Source organism: Siphateles boraxobius, unplaced genomic scaffold (assembly GCF_051911475.1).
Source record: "Siphateles boraxobius isolate OS27281-9 unplaced genomic scaffold, OSU_SipBor_1 7, whole genome shotgun sequence".
NCBI classification, from domain to species: Eukaryota; Metazoa; Chordata; class Actinopteri; order Cypriniformes; family Leuciscidae; genus Siphateles; species Siphateles boraxobius.
Genome location: NW_027509197.1, coordinates 40114163 through 40125000, shown reverse-complemented (window position 1 = coordinate 40125000; position 10838 = coordinate 40114163). Strand labels below are relative to the sequence as shown.

At 38.7% G+C, this 10838-nt stretch overlaps 1 protein-coding gene across 1 annotated transcript in view; it reads right to left on the bottom strand.

Moving 5' to 3' along the window:
- Positions 1-10838, bottom strand: part of sowahca (sosondowah ankyrin repeat domain family Ca) — a 147213-nt gene that overhangs the window by 92724 nt on the left and 43651 nt on the right. The window lies entirely within an intron of this gene.

Below are 10838 nucleotides of genomic sequence, written 5' to 3'. Positions count from 1 at the left end.
TGTTCATTTAACACCGGGGATTTTGCTGTGAGGTTTCCAAACAATGCCTTTGAATATACTTTAATCACGGCCGGGAAGATCTCAGACACATTTCAGAGAGAATCCCACAATAAAAAGAGTTCGACGATTATATACTGTAGAATAAGTGTATGACAGTACACTGAAAAAAATTTGGAGTACGATTTACTTGAAAAAAGCTAGACAACTTTTTCCACTCAGAAAATGCTAGTAAATTTACAAAGACTTGCCAAGTAAAAACCTAAACATATTCATCAGTAGCTTTAATTAAAAATCGTTAAGTTAAATTTTACTTGGAATATGGAATTAAGTCAACTATACTTAACCTAGTTAAGTGAAAGTAACAAAGAAAATAAGTAATTTTAACTTGGCTAGTAAAAGGTTGATTAATATCAATTTAGTTGAAATTTCCTTTGCATTACATTTCACTCAAACAATTTTAGTGAATTATACCAGTCATTTATAGTATGTGTTTTACTTAGAGTATCCAAGTAATTTATACTTCATCATGTCAGATATTAAGCATAATGTGAAAATGCAAAGACCTCAATACTTGGCAGACGATACACAACGACGGTAACATTTGATGGATCGTTTTTGTGTTTGAATGTGTCATTTTGAGTAGAAAATTTACTCGAAAAGTAACAAAATGGCAAGTTACTAAATCCTGACAACAAAAGCAATGATAAAACAGTGTAAATACAGCTGGAAACCAGTGAACAATGAACCTCATTAATTATTCAAGGTCCAGTGCATGATGGGAACCCCAGTGTCAGAAAAGTTGAGTAATTTTTACTTAATTTTATTGAGTTGATATTTACGCTTTCACTTCTACTCGCTTGACTTAAGTACTGAAATGGAATTTATTTCGTTTTTTTAAATTCTTGCCTGAACTAACTTTTTCTTGTAAATTAAATTGTTTTTTTAAGTAGTATTTACCTTAACAAAAAAATATTTTTTTACAGTGTAGCCGTATTTCCATTCCCCTTCAAATTGCACAAATTAAAATTACGCCTAATGGAAACACGTCAATTTCGCTAAAAACTCCCATATATAAAAAAAGTTTACCCTCGCATGTTTTTCAGCCAATGGAAACCGTTTTTGTGCATTTACAACAGGCCACCTGTAGATGATGCGGTGTGTTTGGACAGAAGACGAGACAGAGTTTTTTATTCAACTCATAAAAGACTAAAGAATTACAGGAATACTGGATTCTAAACCACTAATAAATGCCACAATCAAGACCTGAAAGCAGATCTGAGGGAGAAACACCCAGAAACTCCTCATATGAGCCGCTCACAGTATAAGAGTCTTTCCTTGCCATTAACCCGTTTAATCCCAAATTTTTTCTTGCAACTTGAGTACTTGCATTTTACTCCTTAGACCTCCCTAACACTCAAACATTATGCCTTTTTTGATTTTATGTTGGTTAAGTTAGTGAAATATTAGGTTTTATACTCGGTCACAATAGTGACCGGTGGGAAACACCATAGTCAGAATTCATACAAATTCTTCAATTAGACCTATTGACACAATTCATTCTAAGACATCCAATACCTCGTTTTGTCATTTCGTGAAGGAGGCTTAGTGAGGTGAAAAGGTTGTCATGTACAAAGTTACACCCTGGAGGAACTTCTGCTTGTTCGGCTAGACCCCTATGGGATAGACCATGACTTCACTTGGGCCCTGTCCTAGGCCAGTTTCAGGGAGATGTGTGTGCACTCATTCAGTGCACTGAAGATGGGCCGTACGTTGTAGAAAGGGTTGTTTGTGGTCATGTGTGGGGCACACCAATTGGTTTTCATGAACACCTGCCTAATCCTCCAGATAGTTCACCTCTGCATCGCCATTCAATAGTCTACTTGGCAAATGGGCCATTTCACCAATGGTACTCCCTATCTGAGCCATCACTATCTCAGTCACTTTCAATTGGGGGGGTGGGGGGAGGGGGTCACGTACGTCTAGAAGGTCCAACACATTGAAAGTTTCTGGGATACTTATAACTACATTGAACAAAATTATAAACGCAACACTTTTGTTTTTGCCCCCATTTTTCATAAGCTGAACTCAAAGATCTAAGACCTTTTCTATGTACACAAAAGGCCTATTTCTCTCAAATATTGTTCACAAATCTGTCTTAATCTGTGTTAGTGAGCACTTCTCCTTTGCCAAGATCATCCATCCCCCTCACAGGTGTGGCATATGTTCAGTGTAGGATTGCCAATACCTGCCAATACCTGTGTTTTCAATTGAAGCACTGTGTTATACTACCGGTCACAATTGTGACCGTTAACAAATTTACAAGTCTTACAAGCAAAATATATATGCAGGAGTATAATTCTCAAAATATATCAGTAGTAGACCCTTTAAAGAATATATGTACAAAATATGATAGTTCTATCTGTTAATTAAGATGTTTTACATACTACTTTTTGTAGTAGTCTGCGGAAGACATCTTCTTCTAGATGTGCAAGCAGGAAGTAAACTGATCTGGTCATGTGACCTTTCACACTAGTCACATGACATTGATAGATTTTAATCAAGACAATCTATTTTGTCATTTAAAAGTTGAATTTCTTGCCCAAAGTCAATAACAACATTTTTAGAGCATCCAGAAATAAGAAAAAAGATGCGGTCACAATTGTGACCGGTGGGATTAAACGGGTTAATGCTTTATTGCTCGGATAACACGCCTAATGATTTATCGCGAGAGGAAAAAATGACGTTTCAGTCGCATAACATTGGTTAATGGAAACATCGTCATTATGCAATCGTTTTTTTTAAATCGACATTTACAAAAGATTGCAATTTTTTTTTGGTTGCAAATCTGTAATGGAAACGCAGCTAGTGACATGATCCATTACATTCATTTTCTCTATTATGATTGGTTCTTCGTATGTGCAGTTCCTCTCCTCTGTTATACTTCTCTTTCTTGATCCGTCAGCTTGTTACGCAAGTCATGAGTTTAAATAAATCCACAAACCTAGACCAGTTGTTTCCTCTTGTTATTACAACACTACCTTTGGCCCAAGTGTCGGCGACATTCAGTTTTCAAAAGCATATAAATGTTAAACCGGCAAGCTAAAGAAATGTTAGCTGTGATTATTTATTCCTTCACATTTTTTACCTTAGATCAGTTTTGGTTCCTTCTTCATCGTCTGCTTGAATATCTTCAATCATCTTCATTTATCTCTATTCCCTCATGTTTTCCAGCTCCTCTGCCTGTCATCAGGATATTAAAAGTGTAGAGATTGTGAAGTTATATATGAATAATATTTAGAAAATGAACTAAAGCCAGTTGAATTAGAAGAGCAAATGAGAAAGAAACCACAATATCTTGCAAAAACCACTAGAAGGAGCGGCGTGAGTAAACAGCACAACATGATTTGTGTATTGAGCCAAACATGTGTAGCAGACTTCAAGTGGAAACCTCCGGACACCATGAAAACACGAACACACAATGAATAGGATGATGAACATGTGGAATATATTCAACTTTAATAGAGAAGTGAGGCAAGATTAGTATATATCACAAGTCCTACTCTCTCATTCCTCTGCGCGAACGCTTAAAGGAGAAGTGGCATGGGTAGATAGATAGATAGATAGATTAGATAGATAGATAGATAGATAGATAGATAGATAGATAGATAGATAGATAGATAGATAGATAGATAGATAGATAGATAGATAGATAGATAGATAGATAGATAGATAGATAGATAAGATAGATAGATAGATAGATAGATAAGATAGATAAGATAGATAAGATAGATAGATAGATAGATAGATAGATAAGAAGAGATGCCGTACATCTGTGGTGTGGGAGCATTTCCATTTGGAAACCCCAAATAAAGTGAGATGTGTGTATTGTGATCGGCAGCTAGCCTACTGCAACAATACATCATCCATGATGCGCCATTTGAGGAGCATTCATCCTGCCATTCTGCAGGGTGCAGAGGATGGTAGTGTTCCCCCTGTACCAAGGCCTGCTACTGACACTGCTGGGCCATCTAAGCAAGGTATGCATTGTTTGAAATATAGGCTAATTATAAGTGAAATATAATAACTAAGTGTTGGGCCATTGTTTAGAAAGGCCATGGACTAAGACATGCCTAACATCCCAATCACAACTGCCAATCACTTTAAAAACAAATGTTGTCAATATAATATTATACTTTGTGAATATACATTTTATATGTCTACATATGAGTACCCAATCTACAGCCAAGACATCATTTTGTTTTTTTGTAATTGTTGTATTTCTATAATGCACTTTATCTTTCTCTGCACACTGAGCATAAATATTCATAACATAACTTTGTTTAGGAAGGTTTCCAAATGAACCAGTAGACTACTTTCACGGTAGGCTACTATTTTTCCAATATATTTGTCTGAAAGTATGTTTTATCTTCTCTTTTAAAAGGCAGACAGAGGGAATTGGATGAGGCTCTTCTGAACATGGTGGTGAAGGATCTGCAGCCCTTCACCATCGTGGAGGATGAGGGTTTCAGGGCCTTTGTGAACAAGCTTGATCCAAGCTATGTCCTCCCATCCCGGAAGGTGCTTAAAACAATGGTCAGCGAAAGGTACAACACAACCAAGGAGAAGACAATGGAGGACCTACAAAAGGCGGAATTTGTTAGCCTTACGGCTGACATGTGGTCTTCCATTAATATGGATGGATATCTTGGTGTAACATGCCATTACATAACACCAGAGGCAACAATGGCAACTGTTTTACTGGGTGTAAGGAGGTTTTACCAAACCCACACAGCCCAGCATCTCATGGAGGCTAAAGCCTTGCTAATGGCTGAGTGGGGAATAACCTCCAAAGTTCACTGCATGGTGACTGACAATGCATCCAACATGATCCTAAGTGCCCAGCTACTCAACCTTCGCCATGTCCCATGTTTTCCTCATAATTTGAATTTGATAGTGAAAAAGGCCCTGGATCAAACCCCAGTCATCAATGAAATTCGCCAGAAAGCCAGAAAGATAGTGGGGTTGTTCAGATCCAGCTGCAAAGCAAAGGACAAGCTTGTGGAGATGCAGAGCTTGATGGGCAGACCAAGTCTGAAAATGATACAGGAGGTTGAAACGAGATGGAACAGCACATTCGACATGCTACAACGCTTGTATGAGCAACGTGAGCCAGTGGGTGCTGCACTTGCCAATTTAAACAGTGATACTGCTCCCCTGACAAGTCTTGAGTATGACATTATTCAACAGTCATTGACACTTCTTCAACCATTCAAACTAGCAACAACAGAGATGTCAGAGGAACAGAGAGTGTCTGCTTCAAAGCTCATACCATTGTACAGGATGTTGCAGCACAAGCTTGCACAGAAAAAAGGAAATGCAACGCAGGAATCAACTGTACAATTAGGTAGGACACTATGACCATACGTGTAATTGGCCATAACTCTCATATTGTTGTCATTATTTTAATTAATATGGTTTTCTCTTGTGTTGGCTCATAGGCTCACATCTACAAGAAGGTCTGCACTCCAGATTTGGAGGGTACGAGACTTTTAGAGCCTTGGCACTGGCTACACTGCTGGACCCAAGGTTTAAAAATGTGGCTTTTGGAAATCCTGCCAAAGCCCTGGATGCTGAAAAGCACATCACACTGGAGTGTGCTTCACTGATGCGTTCAAACACAACTCCTGGTGAGTTTCAGTCTATGTTATCTTATGTAATGTGATTCATGAAATTTATACTTCATATGTGTTGTCAGTTTATGATTTGTTACTAATTGCCGTTTTCTTTTAATTCAGAACCACAAATGTCAACATCAGGCCCATCATCATCAACACCAGTTGAAACACAAGACAGTTTATGGGAACATTTTGACAATCGTATCCGTGAGACCCAGATGATACACAATCCTACAGCTGATGCCACAGTGGAAGTGAAAAAATACCTCAGCGATGCGTTTTTGCCCAGAACTCATGATCCTCTAACTTACTGGAAAGAGCAAGCAGTAATTTTTCCTCATTTGTATGTCCTAGCTAAAAAATATCTTTGTATGCCAGCAACAAGTGTCCCTTGTGAAAGAATTTTTTCAAAGGCTGGAGAAATTATCTGTAAAAAAAGAAGTAGGCTGAGTCCTTCAACAGCAGAGAAATTAATATTTTTGAATAAAAATCTATAAGAAAGGGAGACATTGTGGCTTGATTTATTTATTTATAAAGCCAGCCATCCTTACTAAATACACTTACAACGGGGGAGTAATCTGGGTTCGGGCTAAACTCCGAGCACGGAGCCCTCCCCCCGGACAGCATGCCAAATACCATAATCTTTACTCTGTTTAATTGATGTAAGTGTGAACTCGTGAATTATCCTTATGTCACTGTTAAACGTAACTGGTATCATCACAAACGTTATTCTGTGCCCTAAAACCTGGCATATTTCATGGAATTATGTCATGCAAGGTCATTGCAAAATCTAGAAAAAAGTGCGCGGTGGCCAGCGGGGTAAGTTGAGACACGCGTGTATCTGTACCCGCGATAGAGTTCTATTGCGAAACACGCCGTTTAGTTGTTCAGTGTCATGATAACAGGTTAAACGTCGAAATTAGCCAGCATAGGACGCAAATGAAAATAAAATTTGATATTTAAACTGTGTATTATTAATGAATATATTGTTCCTGTTTTATACATTTTAACCAATGCTAATTTAAATAGACTAAATGAATTTAAATGGATGAATAAACAAACATGTTGCCCAATTGTTATTTTCTTTCTTTATTATTTGTAATGAACAGTTTGTAATTCCTTTACATCATTGAAAATGTGTGTCTCAGACAAAGTTGAGACAAAAAGCACCTTATTTTTATGAGCTTGTGGAAAATATAAACTACTAATGGGTATTATTGAATGATAATATCTTAGTCTACAAGCTAATGAAATGTCATGTGGAAATTCACTACTTTTCAGTATCTATTTTTGTGGGAAAAATCAAAACCCAAAAAGTTTCTCAACTGTACCAAAGAACGTATATTGACAAGAAGTGAAAGCCAATAGAAAGTTCCATTGCAACACAAGCGCCCAGCAGCAGCGCTACGCTTCCGCCATTTTGGGGTGAAAGCAAAGCGACTCGGCAGTCCACTAGTGTTGTGTCGTTCGTGAACGAGCCGCTCTAAGAGCCGATTCTTGGAAAAAAGCCGGACTTCTCATCATTATCCACTAGTTTATTGCTGTTGCTATGGCAATATCAGCTGCTTTGTAAAAGAAAACAAAAAAACAAACCACATTAAAGATCAAACTGAATGATGACAACACAGAATAACGTAAAATCTCTAGACTAGTCATCATCAAAATCCATTTTAATAGTTTAATGCACAGACTAGACAAGTCTTCTACTTTTTTTCCCCACAAAACCTTTAGTATTAGCATTACAAACACTGAATTAATACCAACATATAAAATTAAGTAAAGGACATGTTATATCAGATAGTTGGGAATGTTGGACAATATAACAGCAATAGGATAGCTTTACAGTAAACTTTTTTTTTTTTTACAGTAATATCTATTAATGACCGTTAAAGCAAGACTATGTAAACAAAAAAAAACACAGCCACTGTCCAAAAGTGGCAATTATAGGATAACGGACACAGCAATGCATCATGTTCTATAAGATCATCATGTTTGTAACATGATCCAGGGGATTAAAACGTAAAAAATATATTTCAGGCCTAGTGAAGTTGGTAACTAATAATAGTAGTAAATGTGTAAAGTTGCATAAAATGGAAATACTCAATCAAGCAAGAAACAACTACCTCAAATGTGTATTTAAAGGGGTCATGAACTGGCTTTTAAAAAAAAATTATATTGTTGTCTGAGGTCAACTTATGACGTTCGCTTGGTTTTTACATTCAAAAACATCAAAATGAATAAGTAATAGGCTATTTTCTACCCTAGTTTTGAGCCTAGCTCAAAAACGCTCGGTTTTTATGGGCGTCTCGCATTGAAGACTTGGAAGTAAACGCCCACTGCTGTGAGTGGATAACAGTTTTGCATAATAATGAGTTTCAACTCACTCGTTAGTGCATGTGGGGGAAATTGTTTTGAAAACTTCCAATGTTGTAAAATGGCAACCGGAATGTTCGACCCAGAGTCCGATCCCGAATCGCAGGACAATGAACCAACAACACCTCAAATACAACGGATACTTCAGCCTGTGACAGCGTGGTAAGTTATTGTTAATGCTACTTCTAATGTAGGCTATCTTTAATGTTTTTATAGAAATTTTACTCACATAAGTGTTTTGCACCATTCCTGTCGGATCCAATATAGAAGGCACAGCACCGTTTTTCAATCTTAATCGGTCTGCAAATCCTGTCTCGACCTGTGTCTTGCTTACAAAACAGTCCTCGGCGAAATGAAGCGAACAAACGGACAATGTTTTACCCACATCAGCTGGAACCTCATTAAAAATAAATTTTAACCATGCATTCATATTGGAATCCAGAGGAAGCTTATGCAGCGACTGTCTTCCACAACCAGGCACTGCACAATATTTAGTAAACGGCATGTTTACTGCTCGGTAGCTCGATCCAGTTTGTCATCACGAGGTAGGCCTATGTTATTTAGCTATGCCTGTAATGCGCGAATCGGTGGGCGGGGCTAAACCGGCCGTGTTGAAGTAGGCGTTGATCTTCTGCGGGGGTGGTGTTTTATCCTCTTTGACGTCATAGTTCCCCAGTTTGAAAAACGAGTCGTTTGCTGAGCCTGGTGTCAATAAAAGCATTTATTGGACTAACAAGGACGTTTTCAGTTCTGAAACTTACAGGATATTCTTATAATATGGTGACCTCTTAGATGTCAAAAGCTCAAGGAAAATTTGATTTCTCAGTTCATCACCCCTTTAATGATTGGATTAACTGTTATCTGTGCTGTTGTCCAGTAACTCCAGTTGGAATCTTCGCCCCAAAATGGCGGCCGCGCTACCGAAGCGACACCTAGTGGCTGTGACCACAAAAGCATCAGAGTTTCGCCTCTTGTTCTTCTATACTCTTTGACTGTACTCAGTCCACCTGCAGTCTGTTAGTTTACCTCTCCTCCTGATCTAAGCTGTTCGCTCATCCTGGGACATCCCAATAAACTGAGCTTTGCAGTCTGTAGTACCGGATACAGAATTGATTAGTTCAGTGTTCGATTATACCGTGAGCTTCGGGGGGGTTCAGCTATTTCGACTGGTGACGTCACTCTCCATTTCATATAGGCTTGCACACGTGAGAACCACTAGGCCTAATCTATATGCAAAATTCCATGAATATTAGTGCAGAATGCAGATTCCCTCTTGTTAAGACATTAAGAATGAAATTGCAAAAAATGATAAATCACCTCATTAAACCTCTCCGCGTGTCAGTCCAAGGAACTCCTGCTACGGCATGTGATTGTAGGCCTAATGTTTTTAAGTTAAGCAGCAGTGATGGTCGTGGCCGCTGAGAGGAAGGGAGACCTCCGGTTAAACCATAGCAATTTTGCTACTCATGTTTTTCAAAGGTTGGATATCACTATGTTACAAAGGCAGTGAAATATTAGACAAATGTATGGCCACAGCTTGTTCTTGCTTATATGGGTATAAACCCCCTTACCTGAGGCCTTTGCCCCCTGGTGACCAGGAGGATCATTACAAACCCGCTATAGTCAGCCAGTAACAGTGAAAACACTCTGGGTGTAACGTTGGCGCAGACGCAGAGAAATCCAGCTTTATTGAGATGGTGAAAACAGGCAAGGTCAAACAGTGGCAAATAGAACAGAGAACGCAAGGCTGAGACAAACCAGGTGTATAGGCAAAGGGTCGAGGCAGGCAGAGATAATCAGAGTCCAGTAACAGTCCAGGGTCAGGGCAGGCAGAGAAGGGTCAGCAACGATAAACAGTCCACAGGTCAAACACCGAATTCATCCTCGGGAAGGAACCGTTAGGAATAGAAAGCCAGGGCAATGCAATACTTCGCAGAGAAGAGGTGTGTGGAAGTGGCTTTTATGTGTGTGTAAATGAAGTGCAGGTGTGTGTGCAATTAGTGCCGTGCAGGTGTATGGTGTTTAGTGTAATCAGTCCAGGGAGGTGTATGATGGGAATTGTAGTCCCTGATAATCCAGGGAGTGCATGGCTAATCGTGACACTGGGACTGTCACAATATTAATCTGAGTATAAATAGACACAAACAGCAAGACCCATGTCTAACCACACTTGAGACAAAGTCATAAATCCTCCCATCAGAGGAATATTCCCACTTGGAAATTCCAGCTTGCTTATTGGTCAAGCCAACCCGGAGAGGGACTTTTCTCAGGCTTTATAGAGCATCTACACAGCGGGCCTTACTCACAACCAGCCATGTGCTCATTCAGGAGAGAGAGACTCTCTCAACCACAACAGAGTCAAGGACAACATCAGGAGTTTGGCACAATTTCTTCATTCAATGCAGAAGTCGTCAATCGCAACTCCAACTATCGACTCACAAAACCAATGAGATCTTCTTCAAAGATGTCACATACTGCTTCCACTGCAAAGGAGATGCAAGTAACACACAATTTAAACAAAGGTTTAATAATCTACTTAATAATTTAAGTAGACGCCATGAGGTGCTTTGCAAGAAGAAAGCTGATGGTCCCATAGTTTCATTCCCTGTTCCATTTCTGGTTTCATTCTGTCACTTACCATCTTACCCATGTATGATTGTGTGTGTGAGTGTTTAGATTAGTTGTGTTTGTGATTTAGTTAATAAAACTTGTGCACATATGTATTTGATTCTGATTCTCTGCTTGCAACAAAGTCAATTTTGCGATTTCTGATCTTGTCACACGCTCTAA